At 43.2% G+C, this 17,477-nt stretch overlaps 1 protein-coding gene across 1 annotated transcript in view; it reads left to right on the forward strand.

Moving 5' to 3' along the window:
- Positions 1-973: 973 nt before the first annotated feature.
- Positions 974-17,477, forward strand: part of PLAG1 (PLAG1 zinc finger) — a 21,163-nt gene continuing 4,659 nt past the window's right edge. The window contains exons 1-3 of the mRNA XM_009289324.2: positions 974-993; positions 2,861-3,088; positions 14,837-14,936. The gene's annotated coding sequence lies outside the window, so the exon portion shown is untranslated. The remainder of the gene's footprint in view (positions 994-2,860; positions 3,089-14,836; positions 14,937-17,477) is intronic.

Below are 17,477 nucleotides of genomic sequence, written 5' to 3' on the forward strand. Positions count from 1 at the left end.
ATTTTGCTTTTCTAAGTATGGAAACATAGGATTCACTCAAGCAGATAATAGGTAGAATTGTCCCTTTGTGAACCTTAAAATGGAGGTAGTGAGAAAGAATGTCTAGGCTGTTGATCACTGGGAAATAATTAACAAAAACAATTTACTATGGCTTAGTCCACAGTAGGATGTTACCCTGAACACACTTCAGTTCCTTTACAGCATCATGTGTCCACGCTGAACTTAATTCTCAAAGTTATACCAAAAAGGACTACTTACTGTAGTAAGTGCAGTAAATGCTTGTTGCGGTCAGTTAGTTTCTGCTCTAAGATTTCTTTGGGTTAATTGCTTATAACGTGCTGGAGTTTGTATTTCTTCCCACCTGGCTCACTACCCATGTCCTCCTTTACTCCAGGATCATCCTGAACTGGAGGTAAATGCTCTGTACGTGTTGGCAGGTAGCCAAGAGTGCTGCTTTTTGTGGTGGGGGTTGTAAGCAAGTTGGTTGTAACAACTGATTAGTTTTGAAGAGTCTGCCAAGGCTCTGGTGGCCTCCAGTTCATGTATGTCTGACCCTACTCAGATACGAATTGTTGCGGGATGGACAGGTACAGGTCACTGCCCACATAAACGAAAGCGAGAGAGCACACCTGGACCTGGCCTCGGGGATGAATCAACACAAAGCACCACAAAGGATGTAGCAGAAGACAAAGAAACACAACGGGATTCTTGATCAGTGCCCTCGTACGTGCTCTGGGCTGTTGTTCTGCAAGTGACATTGCCACCGAATCCAGGAGTGATTTATTTTTTTTCCCCCCGGATGGTGCACAGTGCCACAGCAGAGGCCTGAGGTAACCGGGTAGAAACCCAGCAAATAAAGGTCAGTAGCCTCACCTATGCCATAGTGTCCAGCTGGGCCTGGGCCTGCTGCAAGCACTGTGACTCATCAGACGTGAACAATACCCAAGAAACGGCTACAGGATCCTGCAGAGGCTGGAGGAGGAAGCCGATCCAGTAAGTATTGCATGCCCAGTTGCACAATAACTTCACAGGAGGGTTTAAACTACTTTTTCTGGAGCGGAGCTCTCTGGCTCAGGTAGCAGCCTTCCCCTTGCCATTTAACTTAGCCGTTCTCAAACTCAGATCAGACTCTTGTTATATTTATTTGCTGTGGGCTCCTCATTCACCCAGATGCACTGTCACTCCCTGGCAACGTCCGAACTTCTGCACTCCAGCTACTGTCCTTACATGTCTTAATTTCTCTTACCCTCTCACCCAGAGTAATAACCTTTACTGTTGGTATCCCCCACCCCAAAGTTTTGCATGTCAAATCCAGCAAATTCTGTTCAGTCTTCGCTCAGCTACCCTTGCCTAGTTATCAGTCCTGCTGTACTGAAAGACTTCTCAGAAACTTTACTGTGTCAGCTCCCTTGTACCTCCACGTCTTTTCCTTCCCCTCGTTCTCCGCACTCTCTACCCTCTGTGTAAGAGATCCATCCCACGAGGAGTGGCATCAGGTTGTCTTCATTGCCCAAGTCTTTGCGGCTCTGTCCCATAGCTACCTTGCCCTAGTTGGGAAGCCTGGAGATCTCTAGAAGGAGAGGGGTGACCCTGCTCTTGGCGCTGATGTCACCACGGAGCACGCTGCCCTCTCCCTGCCTGCCTTGGGGAGCCCTGCGGCTGTGGGGAAAGCATGGAGCAGCGCAGCCCAGCTAGACGCAGCAAGGAGCACACCGGTCCCAGCTGAGCCAGACCTGACTCCACAAATACAAGAGCTCTTGATCACACTTTTTGATGCTTTTGCATTTTTCATATTGCTTTTTTTTTTTTTCCACTCTTGCTCCCCTCCCCGGAATGGCATCCTCTCATCAGTCTCACTTTAAAGCTTTAACGGTATATTTCTTTGCTGTGCCAAGTCCCAAACATGAGTTGCACTTTTCTGCCTCCTTTCTCAGCTGATTTGATCTCCTCTCATTTCCTCCTCACTAGTCACAGCCCTTCCCCAGCTTTGGTTATGCTGCCCCCCTGCTCCAGACCTTAGTCATGCTCAGAGTGTTTATAAATCTTAATGCAGCCTCAAATATAAAGCTCTGCTGTCACAGAGTTTCATTAGCGTGCTCAGTCTTTGCTGAGGGTGAAGTACACAAGGAATTTTGAACTGCTTTGCTGTTCTAAAACTTTTATTTAGTAGAGTGAGCTTGTGTATATGTAACAACTGCTACAGAATTTTCTTGATTTTGCAGTGTATTTTACAGTAATTTATAGGAGTGAAAAGAGTGTGTGGGAGGGAGGTTTGACACAAACATTGCAGGTAAAAGAGGTGTTGGGATTTTTCTTTTTCTTCCCCCCCCCCCCTTTTCTTTAAGGAAATGCTCCTCTAGCACTCCTGGATGAAGCTTGTTGATAGGTAGCCTTGCAGTGTATTATCGCAGTTTGCCTGTTGTCTTTATAAATGGGACCCTTAAGTCTCCCAAGAATTTGCTAGGGAGTAATATCCTTCAGCATGAGGACAGTTAGTTGCACATGTGTGCTGTTACAAATGTAATGCCTACTGTTTTTTTCTTTTAAAAAAAAAACAAAGGCAGAACCCTTTATACTCAAATGCCTATCCAACAGTGTCTGACCATTTCAAGTTTTGAAACAATAGCAAACAACTTACCCCATTACGTATGTCCCAGAAAAACCTACAACAGCATATGTAGTATGTGGAAGTAATTTGGAAGGCATCTTGCAGTTTTGAAGGGAACACGGTGAAAAGAAAAGTTGGGGGAAAAGAATTTGGATGTGGTCATGAGGGAAGAAACTAGTTAGCAGTATTAAAATAGAGTTTGTAATGAGTGGGGTGACTAGTAACATCTTTATTTTTTCTGATTTCTCTTAGCACGTAAAAAAGCTGCAGCCCATATGAAGAGGGGAATTATTAGCTAAAAGATAGCCATCAAATTTCAGAAGATAAACAAAAGGTGGATCTGAACCTTGAAATTGTCAGCTCAGCTCAGCAGGAGGTTGCAAAGGCAGAGTGGTGAAAGGAGGGTTTCCTGGAGAACTCCCAGAAGACTGAAATGGATTATGCGATTCTGGAAGGGGACAACAAACAGGCAATACAAAGGTGCTAAACATAAACAGTTGTAACAAAACACTGGTCAAGCACTTTACCTTCAACACCCTGTAAAACATAGAAGATGTTCCATATTGAGATCACTGTGTCAGTTGAGCTGATTGGAAATGTTGCCTGACAGTATTCAGGATCTTATGTACATCATCCAGAGGAGCACTCCTTGCACGACCTACTTTGTTTTTAAGGTCATTATTTTTTTCATTGAAAAAGCACCATCAGCTAAATCGGTAAATAAATCCATTTTCTAAACACCTGTCTGAAAAATAATTGAACACCCGGCTATTGTAAAACTCATCTCTTCACAACTTTTTGAAAATAAAACTAAACTAAAACATACCTTTTGATTGCAAATTTTTTTGCTAGCCTACAGCTGCTTTCCCACAGCGTGAAAGGAGCTCAAGCGTCTTGTTGGAGAGCATTTAGAGGAATACGTTCTCCGGGACTCTCAAAAGCATCTCCATTTCATGTTTCCATCTGCCCTCCGGGATTTTTTCCCATAACGTGCATGAAACATTGATGCGTACCATAAAGTCATAAGACTATTTTTATTCTATCTTTTTTGTCACCATCTTCCTTCCACCTTTCTGGAAGCCTGCCCCACTGGCAGTCTGCAGCTGTTCAAGGCAAAGTCTTGCGTGTGTTTTTCTCCCATCACTTAACGTAGGCTTGGAAATCAGGGAAGCAAAGTCCACTAAGTTGCTTTAAAAAAAAAAAAGAGGAGAGCTCTTAAATGCCCTGGTGTCTTGGACTGTGGAGAAGAACAAAAATTACCTTGTAGGACACAGGTGTTTTGTCGTAGACCACCCATTATTAGTATTGGTGAATGCTTACTGCGATAAACTCTGTCCAGCAGGACTGTGAAGGAATATGCCATCATGTTGATAAAGTCTTAAGCCTGTGTGTTTGGGAGGTGGAGCTAGGGTAGAGTAGGGCAACAGGTATGCGTCTCACCACCTGCTTCTGTGCCAGTAGGGAACCCTGTCCCTTCAAAGCTGTCCGTGACCTCCTGTGCATTGACAGACATGGAGAAATCTCCTCATGCGACTGTCAGCCTTCCTGACTTGGTTGCCCTGCCAATAACAAGCTGATCACCTTGTGATTTAATGGTAAAGTTGTTTGGTGACTACATCGTTATGACATTTCATCAGGCTGACAGGAGATCCCAGATTGGTTTTCTGTTGGTGCAGCTCCAGGGCAGAATCTGTGTGGACTTCTGGCACATTCTGCCTTTGCTGCCTGAAACTAGTAGTTGCTGCCGGTCACCTGAATCCAAAAATTGTACTCCAGGTGGCTGTTCTGGATACTAACTGCCTGGCTTCATCTCCCTCTGCTGTGTTCAATCATGTAGCTCTAAATTACGCATGACTGCTTTTAATTGTTCATTAATCTGGCATCAAATCTCAGAATTATTAAGATGCGCATCCCAAAATGTGTTGCATGACAAACTGAAGCAGAGCATTGTAAATGAACCACTCAACACGCCGAATGGGAGATGGGAACAAATGCAGAGCTATGTATTTACGTCATTAACAAGGGTGTTCTCATAGCAAAATGGCATGCAAACACTCTGTGAAGTCACTGTAATCAGAGTAAGCTGATTAGGTGTATGCTAACATCATTGCATAGACAAAGCCTGGTACGTATGAACAGAGTCAGAAATACATTCAGCGTCTGCGCTGTGCAAGTTCTGAAAGGCTCACTGATTACAGCTTTGAAGAGGGATTTGCTTCGGCATTACCCTAAGTATTCTGCATCTTTAGTTCTCCTTTCCTAAGGCTTTTGTGTTTTAGCTCATAAGGTCATTGATACAATCATCCAGCATCGCAGCTGTAGCAGCAGTAGCAAAGGCCATCGTGACTAAATGTGACACTTTTTATTTAATGTAAAGTTACAATAATTTATGAAGTATTTTCTTTTCAGATAGAACAGCAGTTCCTCGACTGCAGAGTGTATTGGAAGATTAGCAGCTGCTTGGAAATTGGGCACTCGTTCTTACTTGTTGCCTTTCTTTGGGGGCTGGGATAAGAGGCAGAGGAGACGGGGCAACCAGGATCAGCATTTTAATTGGAATAGCGTCAATAAATCATATGAAAATCCAAGGTTATGAAAAAAGCAATGCTAAACCCCGTCACAGTTTTTGCCCCCAGGCAATGTTGTTCAGGCAGCGTGATTCAGGGCAGGACTGGGCTTCTGCTACGTTCTTTGGACAACTGTGTAGAGTTACTACCTACACCCAGGATGCAGCATATGTACTGGGGAGGCTACCCTTTCTCTCAGTCACTTTATTTCTGTCCTTCATGAGTTGTCATTTTGTCCCAAATGTGAGCTTCCCAACCATCTAACCTAATCTCATGAGGCAAAGTTAACTCTCCTGTGAAGGGTCTTGTCCTATTACAGTCACTTCAGCTTCTATGTGGTATTGCGATTTTTCAAAGACTTCTTCCCACCACCTTGCCCCTCTTATTTGAGCTTGTGTTAGCAAGACAGGTAAGTGTGTGTATATATATATATATATTTTTTTTTTTTAGTAGCAGACAGAAATTGAGGTAGGGTAGAGGATTTCTCCAAGCCCAAATGATGAATCACTGGTTGGATTATTGTAGTCCTATGTTTTCTGACTTCTAGTCCATGCTTATTTTACAGACTTTGCTATTTAAAACCTGTCCCTGCCTTCTGGCAGTTCCTTTGTGCTGTCTGCCTAGCAGACCTTCAAGTGAAATTACTGAGCTCTTTGGTAAGTTTTACTTTTTCAGCTTAAATGAGGAGCACAGCACAAAGTGGAGTGACTGGTGGCTGCTTTTTTCTGTGCTGTTCCAGTTCAGACCGTCTCTCTCTGACCGAGCAGAGATCACTAGCTGCACGGGATTATGTTGTGTGGTGATATATATGAGTGGAGTTTATCTTGAGTTCACCGACGTCATTGTGATTTCCACCTAGCAGACTAGAGCACCAGAAACCCTTTTACTTGACTGAGTACTGAAACTGTTAAAAACATCTTGCGTTACAATTCAAGTTAGATGACTGTCTCAAAAAGCAAAACTTGTAACTTCCTATCCTATCTAGTTGTGCTCTGCAACCTAATTATGTTGTTTAAATGGTACAACCTAAAGTATTCAGGTTTAGAAAAATCTTCTGAAATGTAAGTATGTAAAATCATGGTTTCAGGGCTGGTCTGGGCCAGGCAGGCCTGCACCAGGCAAATCTGAAATCTGTACCAGGCAATTTTGGTAGATGCTATAATAAAGCATAGAATTGCTGGCCACCTGGGTAGGTATGATTATTTGGGAAGAGTCAAAGCAGCGTTTGTAAGGGAGTCCTGTCTTAGGGAGTTGGAGTTCTTTGGAGGCATCAGCAAGAATTAAAGATGTTCTGGTTCAAAAATCAAAGTGAACTTTATCAAATAGGCTTTTTAAGGAAACTTAGGAGCCATAATGTAAGAGGGAAGGTCTTTGCATAAGTAAATGACAGATTAAAAGGTAGGATCAAAGGGTAGAAGTAGAAGGTCAATTCTCAATTAGAGGAGGGTCCCACTTACATTCCACGGAGATCTGTGCTGTTCATCACATTCATAAATGGTATCAGTAAGGGGATGAGCAATTGGGTGAGCAAGTTTGCTGTGAAGAAGAGGGCCAGCTGTGGAAAACAGTAAAAGGACATTAAAGTGCTGAGGGCTGTGCAACAAAATGGGCGATGAAATTCAGTGTAGATAAATGAGTATAACTGAGGAGCACTGGGTAGAACAATCCTGATTATATATAAGATTATGAGTTTGAGCTATTACAATTGAGGAGGAAGATTTGGGGATTGCGATTGGTGATTCTGTGAGATCCTGAGCTCATTGGTCACCGAAACACAACCCAAATGTTAGGGGAAAGAAATACAGAACAAAATTGAGATTGTCATTACAAGAGTGTATGGTCCAGTTGCCTCCTGAGTGCTGCGTGCACTTCTGGAGCCTTCATCTCGGAAAGGATTTATTAGAACTGGAAGAGGCTTAGAGAAGGTCAGCAAGGATGATGAGCTACATGGGGTGGCTTCCATATGAAGAACACTTCTGTAAACTGGGATTTTGGTCTGGGAAAGGAATGAATTGAGGGCAATGTCATGGAGATCTGCAGAGGAAGGAAGAGGCAGACTAACCACTGCCTTTCAAAACAAGAACATACACAGTTAGGAGGGAAGACAGTTTCAGAGCCTTCAAAAGGAAGAGGTTCTCCTTAAAATTGGTAGTGGAGAGACCTGTGGGACAACTTTTCAAAAGTATGCTGTAGATACTAGGAACTGATACGGTTTCCAGGGGGAGCGTGGGCTATTGCTTGGAAGGGTGATGTACTGAAAGTTGCTAAACTAACAGAAATCATGTACGGTTCAGAAGTCCCTGACATTAAAGTAGTTGGAGGTCAGAAGGGTATCAGTGAGAAATATCACACGTTCGTGACCTGTTCTGTACTTTTGGCTATTACTGGAGGCAGAATACTGGCCTAGATGTACCATTAATCTAGCCTGCACACCTAGTCTCATTTTAAGATGTCTTGGGACAAAGGAAAATAATACTCCTTATGAACATCAATTGATTCCTGATCATATTAGTGTACAATCTCATAGGCACCTTTAGGATGTATGTTTGTGTTTACTTGTACATATACAGGATTTGCTTTTGATTTTATTATAAAAATAACATGGTCCTATATGCAGATTAAATAGTGACCAAAGTTTGCTTTCACAGAAGCATCATCACTTTAAAAATGGATGCAGATTATTCTTGGGGAGCGGGTGGTGGTGTGATTCCAAAATACATGAAAGCACTTTTGCAGGTTTTAAACATTCTAACAGTAATTACAGTATCAACGTTATTTGTATCACAGCCTCTCCTCAGTTTTTAGAAAAACATCTATGCAGTGCCATAGAGATTCTTAAAAAGCCCATAAAACCACAATCATCAGATGGGTTAACTCTAGGCAGCTCTTGTTTCCTTCAATTTAGTATATAATCAGGAATCCTTTGGAACATTTAGTAACCAAAACTGAGCTCTCAAGATTTAAAGTGGACCTAAGTAATTTGAAACATGGAAAGCCCACAAAGAGATGCTGGATAGTATTGTGATTTTTTTTTTCTTTAAATTACAGACTATTAGGTCATGATAAAATAAATGTTGGTAAGTTCATGTTCTACTTTTCCAGAAACTTAAGAAAAAAAAAAAACAGGCAGGCACGATAACCTCTTTCAGAATACAGAAGAAAAATTCTATGTAATACTCTCTCTAGTGTAGCATATTATGAGTTATTTTCTAAAATTAAAAAGCTGGTTGTCCAAATTTCATGACTGTAGTACAGCTTTCAGGAATTGCGAACAGTCTTATGATCATGAAAAAAAAATGTTGTATTTAATAGTCAAATCTATATAAATACCTATTTTTGTATGATGGTTACTGTCCCACAGCAACCTAGTGGGTTTTTTCCTCCAAATGCTTGCTGTATTAATTAATAAAAGGTACATATATTTAACAGATGTTTACTAGTGGAATCTATGTATTTACCATCCAGAAGAAAAGAAATGGGTTTAATCATTTTAGTGCATTTGTTCCCCTTGCTACCCATATTTCACACTAATTTGAAAGGATCAGGGGTTTTTCCTGCTCAACTTTATGCAATTTCACTAAGTTTCTCTGTTTTGTGGATGTTTTAAAAAAAAACCCAACAAAGACTTTGTTAAAATTTTGAATTGATGAAATATCTTAATTCTTGTATTTTTCTACCTTCTGTATAATAGTCTTTGCAGCATAATCGTTGTTCTGCACACAGTAGATATTACTAATGTGCTGTCACTAACAGTAGACTACAATGGTTGCATGGTTTTAGTTTCCATGCTTATGTTAATTCATCATGTTCTTGATGTTAGGCTGTTTCCCCAAGGGGTAAAGTCTTATGTGTTAATATCTCTAAGTCATTCTTATGTTTATACCTAAGATCGCTGGATAGATATTTTCACTGTTTTGCCCACGTCATTCCATTTTCCTGCAGCAGCTTTCACAGGCAGTTCTGCTGCTGCATGCTTGGGTTTGGTTGTGTCTTCCTGCAGCCTGTGCGTGCTCTTGCTGCTGTCCTACCACACTCCCTCAGCCACCCCTCTATTACTGTAGGCTAGAGCTTGAATCCATGGAGAAGGATTTCTCTGAACTCAGCTGCCTGCTATAAGGAGAAGTCCTGAAGTTCAAGATAAGATAAATACAGCCTTGTATTTAAAAAAAATCAAAAAACCCTATCTGTTCTTTTGTGATTAGTTTGCATATGTGCAGGTGCTCCCCTTACATGAAACACTGCTGTACAGTAGGGCCAGTGCCTACATCTTTGAATGGTTATTTACAGTAACTGTTGTCCAAAAATGCAAAAGGCCAAGTGGCTTCACCCACCTCTCAATGCCATCTCATCCCCCGGGGGCCTCAACTTGGAGCCCTTTGTCTTTTCTCATCTCTCCGTCAGCTTGCAAGAGAACGGGAGCTGTAAAACCCCGGCCGATTCCCGGCTGCTGTTGGGTGGTGTACCTGTTGGCTCTCTTCCTCTCGCTGTCTGCTGTACAAAAGGCCACGATGGCCGGAGGCAGGGCTCCGGGGGTTGAGATCTGTGCCTCCTGCCGTTTGGCAGTGCTGTGTTTATAGACAGTCGTGCCAGGTGTCTTCATTGCTTAGGGCAGAAACATGTGCGTACATGTTGCTTGCTGTTCAAATCTCTTCCAAATTACACAATAAAACAGGCAGAAAATTAAATGAAGTATCACTTTGTGAAAGTGCAGGCACGAGCTGCTCCTGGCCTAGGCAGGCTCCCTGGTCAAACCCACCTTCTGGTGAACAGTCTCACCCCAGCAACACCCATTCTTCCTCCTTCTTGTCCTCTAGATCAAAGCCTCAGCTTGAGCTTCCAGATGCAGGAGAACTCGGGCTACAGAGGGACACCTCCCTTTGTTGCCCCCTTCCCCCTCTGGCCCCATCCAGCCAAGAACAAATGGGGGAGAATCAACATCTTCCTACCAAAGACAGGATTCTCCTTCTAAACGTGAGCAAAGGTGAACAGGCTTCACTGGCTGTCTCCTTTAGAGTGATGTGCTGTTCAAATAAATGCAGATCAGATGGCCTGTCAAGAACAAACAGTGATGTAGACCCCTGCATCAGTCAGGAGACGGATTTTAATTCAACACAGAGAAAGGCACCCCTGAAGTCATCAATACTTCAACATCTGTGCCAGTTAAGCATGGATTTTTCTTACCTGCTTGACTGTTTCTATTGGTGGGATCAATTTCTCCAGTTGAGATCCTCCCTTACTGAAAGTTAGTTCTCCGTAAGAGGGACCTCTGGAAGTCCCTGGTTGGCAGCTAGACCTTCTGCCACCTGCAGCTACTTTGAGATGAGTCTTCTGCTGCAAAAAGTCTAGCATTTTTCTACAAAGTCAGTCAGACCTACCGCTCACTCCAAGGTCAGTGCAAGTGTGCAGTAGGCACATTGATCCTTGATGATCCAGGAAGGATGGCTGAGCCTTGCAGGGCTGCAGGTCGCAGCGTGCTGTCCTGGAGCGCTGCAGGCTCTTGGCCAATTATGCCCTCAGCCCCTTCCAACAACTGTCCCAGCAGAGGTGTCTGAGGAAGGAGGGTTAAATCTGCACCTCCACAAACTGCACTGCCTAGCGAGAGGCTTGTGTGTAAGCCTACAGCACAAGGAAAGCAGGAGGAGGCGAAGTGGTGTTCCTTCTTTGGTTGCCTTAACCCAGGGATAGATTCCTTCATCTTCAGGAGCTCTGGCGACATCTGCGCAATTTTAACAGCCCCGGCTGAGAGGGGCAGACATGGTGAGATTTGTAGTTCAGTTCTGCCGCTCTGTAGTGGAGGTGCTGTCTGACTGTCACTTTGGCTTTTCTGAGCTACAGAAGAGTTGACTGTCTCTTGCCGACGCTTCCTCCAACTCAGCTCCCCCAGCTATGCCTGACTGCTCGAACAGAGCAGGTTTCCTCTGTCAGTACTTTTTTTAGTCAGGTGACTATTAGTCACCTGATACAATAATTGTGGCCCTTCCAGGCACGTTCTCCATAGAGGCACCACAAGAGATCTCTTGTCCTTCGCTCTGAAGGAGTCTTTACTGTTGGCAAACCTGAGAGAGGTTAGACTGGGGCATCCTGAGCTTAGTTTGCTCCGTTACCACCCTGAGCAGCAGCAGCTCCTGGCTTCCTTGGGCTGCATGTGTTCATCCTCCTCCTTCCCAAACCAGGATGCCAGTCTGTGTTTCACCTTTCCAATCCTCACACCGCGCTCCCAGCTAGGACATCAACTCTTGCCCGCGTATTTCTCTCCCATGGCCCTGCTCCCTTTCATCAGCCACACCAAACCTTGCCAGCTCCTTCCCATCAGCATCTAAAACGCCAAGACGGGAGCACAGGTTTGGGAGTGGCAGGGCTACAGCAGCCACTGAAGAGGGAGGTTGCCGCTTCCTCAAGGCAGCACGTTGATGGCAGTGGCGCCCGTAACGGCTCTTACCCCACAGCGTGAGTGAAGAGCAGAGCTGGGAGATGCCATTGCTGCAGACAGCATTAGGTGGTGCGGGGATGCGCGTGGCACAGTTCGGGAGCCCTTTGCCTTACACCACTGCCGGTAGCAGTTGGGAGGGTTCACAGGCACGGCCTGGATGGACGTTACTGTCTTCAGAGAACTTGATCCTGTTCATGTGAGTACATGCTCACCTGGGATCTGTGTGGACAGCACTTCTTAAAGAATCACAGTTTCCATAGGGTAAGTAACAGCTTTTCATTTTGCTTCCTTAAAGAAATACTGAAAACCCAGGATGACTCTGTAATACTACTAAATCCCTAATCAGTTCAACCATTATTATGACTCTAACGTTTCTAGGACCCTTCCTCTCGTTTAAAACTGATTAATTTCAGGAATTGAAGCTAGATTCACTGTTCTGTATACAAGGCGCAATGACAGATACTGCGTTCTCATTATTGCTCTCTTATTTTGAAAGAAAATAACCATGAAACTGGTGTTTTCCTTTACTGTGCTTGAACACTCTTAAGAAAAGTAAGAAATGCAAGTTAGGAGGAGGATTATTGGTTGTATTTGTGTTATGTCTTCATTATCCTTTTAGTTTAGATACCATATAATGTTTTAAAACATTTTAAAGTGCAGCTATTTTTTCAGATTTTTAAAGATGAACTGTGAATTTTTACAAAAAGTATGTTACTCTTTTTCAGTATTAAAAACAGGAATAAATGATTTAGCTTAGGGTTTGGGGGCTTTTTTTTTTTCTTTGACTCCTTAGATGGTAGATATTCAAATATTGTCTAACCTGGAATTATTTGGGTGTTTGGAGAGTTAGCAAAATTAGTGCCTCACGGATACTGGAAGATCTGATAAATTCTAAGAATGATAATGTGACAAATTATAGAAGTCGTATTTTGTTATTAGTTCCCAAGTGGGTTTTGGGCATGTGCATGTGACAATGCTTTATGCTGTGTGATGCTTCTCTATTTCATGTGGAGAATAATTTGAGCTTTGTTATTCATTAAAAATTGTTCCTAACTCATCTAGTTAAGAAAACTTAATAACACTATAAGCAGTTATGAGAAGAATGGTACATCTTTGTCCAGTATTCTGCCTCAGAGATTTTCTAGCACCAAAAGCTTCTGAGAAAGGTGGTCTAAAAATCAGCATTATCATAGACAACTTTTGTATTCTGTGCATAAGAAAAAGTCTGTTATCCAATAGCTGATTTATTGTCACAAAGCATAGGAATTTTTTTATTTCACTTAATCCTGTCAAATGTAGCAGATGTTTTCATTATTCATGCAAACTTATCCCCTTTTGTGTGTGTTTTGTGTGTATATTAAGCGCTCTGCTTAATAATGGTCTTGTAGAAGTTGAGATGCCTCTAATTGTGGGTATAGCATTGCCCTCATCTGGATCCACTGCATTGTGATTTTGCTATATTCATAAGGTAATGAATAAAAGTACCTGACTTTCCTCCTTCATTCTCTTCAGCATTTTAACTAGATCTGGTGTTTATCTTGCTTATTTACTTGTTCAGTTGCTTCAGTTGCCCCTGATACAATGGTCTTTCCATGCCTCTAATGGCCCGTCTCTGAGGGCATCTGCTTTTTGCTGGAGCAACTTTAGATGTGCAGTGAGAATTGAGCACCATAAGCATTTAAGAGAAAATGTTGAATACTGTTGAGAGGGCATTATAATATTTTAGACAGAATTTGGGGTTTTTTTCCAAACAGGAAATGGTCTGTAAATACCAATAGTGGAGGAACTAAGTCCACAAGGACTTAGTCCATTACATTTATGTGGCTGTCTTAAATATTGTCTACTTATTGTGAGCTACATTAGTAGAAACATCTGGATAACGAAGCTCTTCCTTTCTGCTGCGATAGTGGAAGATGTTGAATAGGCATCGCAGGGTAACTAATTTATAAGGATCTTGCTGGGAGAGGGAGTGAGGAGTCATCAGCATTTTCTCCCTGAAACAAGGTGATTTGGGGACCTCCAAAAGAGGAGGTGAGGGTTGTGCCACCTCTCTTGCTCGTTAGTTGAAAACAAAGCTTTCATTTTTTTCTTTGGGTACTGGAGCTGTTTCTACCTCCTGCCTGTATGTACAAAGCCCCAAATAAATGCTCCTCAGCTGTCAGAGAGCTTCAGTTGGTTGCTCTGAAGCACTTTAGCCTTTAATAGGTGTTTGAGGATGCCAGTTTGGTCACGTTCATGCTTACCGGCAGAGGAGGCTGGGGCTGTGCGAAGTTGAACTTTACTGAGCTTTACTGGAGTGAATGGGAAGGGAGACGGGAAAATGGTTTGTGCGGGGGGAAATGTTACATTACTCCGGGGCTCCTGCCAAATACCTTCAGCCTGCTATGCCACATGGGGTATGTGCACTGTATAGGGCTTTGCCCTTACATATCTGGAAGAGTTGGAGGGGATGAGCCTCCCCGTTACAATGAGGCGCTGAACATGTTTTCCACATATACCTGTCTCATCCAGGAGGCCTTCTAGCAGGAGAAGGAAGACATGCTGCAAGTTTACAAAAGGATGGTGGCAGGGAAAAGGGAGATACAAGGGAAATTCCAGAAAAGCCCTCTGGATTTGCTCAGGCACACCTAGACTTGCCCTCTATTGGGATTTACCTGTAGCATGTACATCATTAAGAGGCTTTATTATTTTTTTAAAATTAATTTTATTTTCCTTTGCAGGTCACCTTTTAAGCTGCTATTTCCTGTATAATTAAGCAGAATGAAGGCATTAGGTTCTAGTAAAGTTGGGCCTAATCCAGAAATCTTCTCTTATTCAGTCCTTTCTGAGTAAGAAACTCAAGTCTGGGCCCAGCATTTTACGTGTTTCACTGTTATTTCTAAATTATTTGTGGTCTGTGGATTTTTTTTTTTGTTTTGTTTTTAACTTCATTGAAAACTCCTTTGCTTTTGTCTAATTTTATCTCTTTATGTGTTACTGTCCAGCGTAGCGTTAGTTGACATGATGTAAGTATACTGCAAATTGAAGTGCGTAATTGCTACTGATAATGCAAGAACGATTGATTCCTACAGTTTATAATTAACAGTACATAATGTTCTGTGCATGGGTTGGTTCTATCCCTTTTAACTTTTCCTTTCCGATTCTTTCCAACTCCCGGTCTTGCCGCATCCCAGCCTTTCTGAATATACTGGTTTCGCTGGAGTCTAGTCCATTCTTCCTTTTGTTTTTCAGACCAGTAAAAATGGGAAGTACTGGATTCTGGTTTCCTCCAAGAAGAGTCAGCGGAACTGGTTAAGACCAAAATCTGAGGACTTTAGTGGGCAAACATCAGGTGTGCATTGAACAGAGGCTGCTTTAATCCTGCTTTAAGTATATGCTTCTTTAAAAATAGTATTATATATAAGCTTTTGTGTAATGTGTTTGTTATATTTGATACTGCATATAATCATTCATCCTGCAGTTGTGAAAGCACCAATAAGAATGAGGATTTTAAGTGATAATATGTTGAGACACAGACAGGCAATATTACTCATAAAATTCTTTCAGCTGGTCTTTGGAAAGTGTAATATTTGAGGATCAGTGGTTTTTTAAGTTTTATCTCCATTGCTCAGTCTATATATCCACAAGAAAAAAAGAAAGTGGTTATTTGCTATTCAGAGATCAATACTGAAGTTCTTAATTGCCTCATCTGTTGAGAAATGGTACTGAGATAATAGTGCGTACATGTTTTTTTAATAAAACACTGTTATTGTCAAAGATTGGATCCACACTATATTTGTTCTAATGATGCATTTTTAAGGACACTTAAACACAGTTCAAAGTCAGCTTAATTAGTTTTGATCATAGAGGAACAAAACCTGAATTCTTCATCTGTGAGAACGTTCTGAGTTACATCTGGTACAGCAACTAGGTTACCTGAAGTTTTGGAGAAGATAACAGTAATGTTATATTGGCCTGAATATAGGATGGCCTCCAGCCTGAGATGTGATCCTTGCATTGACAACAGGAGTGAGAAGTTGCCAGAGTTGTTAATTTAACAGTTAAGCCTCGTATGCCGTTCCACAACAAATGCTGCTTTTGGCCTTACATCAGACCCTGCATATCACCCTTCTGCATGGCCTAAGATCCTGCATCTCCCCAGCTTGATGCATGTTCATTTCCTCCCCTCCTGCCCCCAGCTTACCAGCTCACCCCTATCCTCGTGTCCTTAGATCTTCCCAACCCCCACGCAGCGCTCTCTGCACCTCCCTGGCCCCACAGCCCCATTCTAGTTCCGTCTGTTGTCCCTCCCCACGGCAGCTCACCCTCCCTTCCCACATCCCACCGGCTGTGCCTGCTTCCCTTGTCACCGGCTGGGCATGGAGGCCACTTGCTGCTGAGCTCTGGACCCAGCACGGTCAAATTCACCACATTCCCCTGCAACAGACTCTGGAGGTAGTTTCTTTGCTCTTTGTTGCTAATGCTTCCTACCCCTCTCAGGCTAGGTGTGGATTTAGCAGGGAGGCAAAAGGGGCCGTAGCCCATTCTTACCCCTTGAGACCGTAGGTGCCTTAGCCACGCAGCGAGGGCCACAGCTGCTGCACTGTCAGCTCTGTGCAGCGGGTCTCATATAGGTGCCTGTGTGGTATAGATACACCCTGTGTAAGCAGAGTGGGTTGGATTTTTTTTTTCTCCCCCAGAACTTCATTTGTGAGGAGAGATTAGGCTAAAACAAGATTTCATTCTATATTCAGGCCAATATGCATAGAAGACCAGTGTGTTCATTTACAGGAAAACACAATTTTATTACCAGATTCTAGTTAAAGCATATATTGAAAAATCTCTCAGTCCACAAATTTATCACAACTTTGATGTGAATCGGACCCTCCTTTTGATTACATCGGTGGCTCCATTGAAGTTTTTGGAACTGGTCTTCATTTACTTTTATTGCAGAAACACTTTGGTCTCAAGTCTCCAAACTTTCATTTCTTCACTTATGAGCTAGAAAGCTGCCTATGAGACAGAAAATAAAATTAAGCTGATTCTTTGAAGACCTGTCCCTATTCCCACTCATGGTATTGATGTCTCCAGGCTTCGTCCCATGAGTGGGAATGAGTCAGAGACAAATCTGAAATGATAAGAGTCCTTAAAGAAACACCTTTGCTTGGGTATCTTTAACGAGGTTAGTGGTTCCATATAAAATTTGGGGGAGTAAAGGTGGTCTTACAAAGCTTCTTGCTTGAAAAGAAAGTAGCATAGTTTAACCTGCCATTCAAGGACTATAGGGTTGAAAGGCAGCAGATTTCCATCTTGGTGTGCCAGTGTTTCTCTCCTCTTGTAAAGACAAGGGAAAAGTTTTGGGGAGGAGGGAGGAAGAGGCATAGACAAAGACATGCTCCGTGTACGTGTTTCAAATGGAAATCTCAGTCTGAAGCTTTCATAAAATGCAGACATTGAAGAGGCGCATCCCCTTCTTTCCCTCCATGCCCCCCCACCCTCCTGTCCTGCTGTGCATTGAGAAAAACACAGGCTCTCCTTCCTCCCCGCTTTCTTCCAGGGCCACGCTGGGGCTCTTGCAAGGACCGTTTCATTTTGTCCCCATCGCACCTGGGCGCTGCTCTCTGCTCCCCTCTGGAGCGGTTGGCTCCCTCCATCTCTACTGAGCCTCAGCAGGGGAGAGAGGACAGCTGAGACAGGGGCCAGGCTGCCTCCAAACTATCCAGCCTCCCCTCGCTGCCAGCGGGGAAGAGTCCGTTTTGTTTATCAGGGAGGTGGCGTTAGGTTGGAGCAGCTGCGGCCTGGTGCGCCCTGCCCGCCTCCCAGCCGCCCGGCTCCACCTGTCCCAGCAGCTGCTGGCTTCCCCTGCCCCGCTGCCGGGGGCCGCGGGGGCGGC

The sequence above is a fragment of the Aptenodytes forsteri genome, unplaced genomic scaffold (assembly GCF_000699145.1).
Source record: "Aptenodytes forsteri isolate BGI_AS27 unplaced genomic scaffold, ASM69914v1 Scaffold139, whole genome shotgun sequence".
NCBI lineage: Eukaryota > Metazoa > Chordata > Aves > Sphenisciformes > Spheniscidae > Aptenodytes > Aptenodytes forsteri.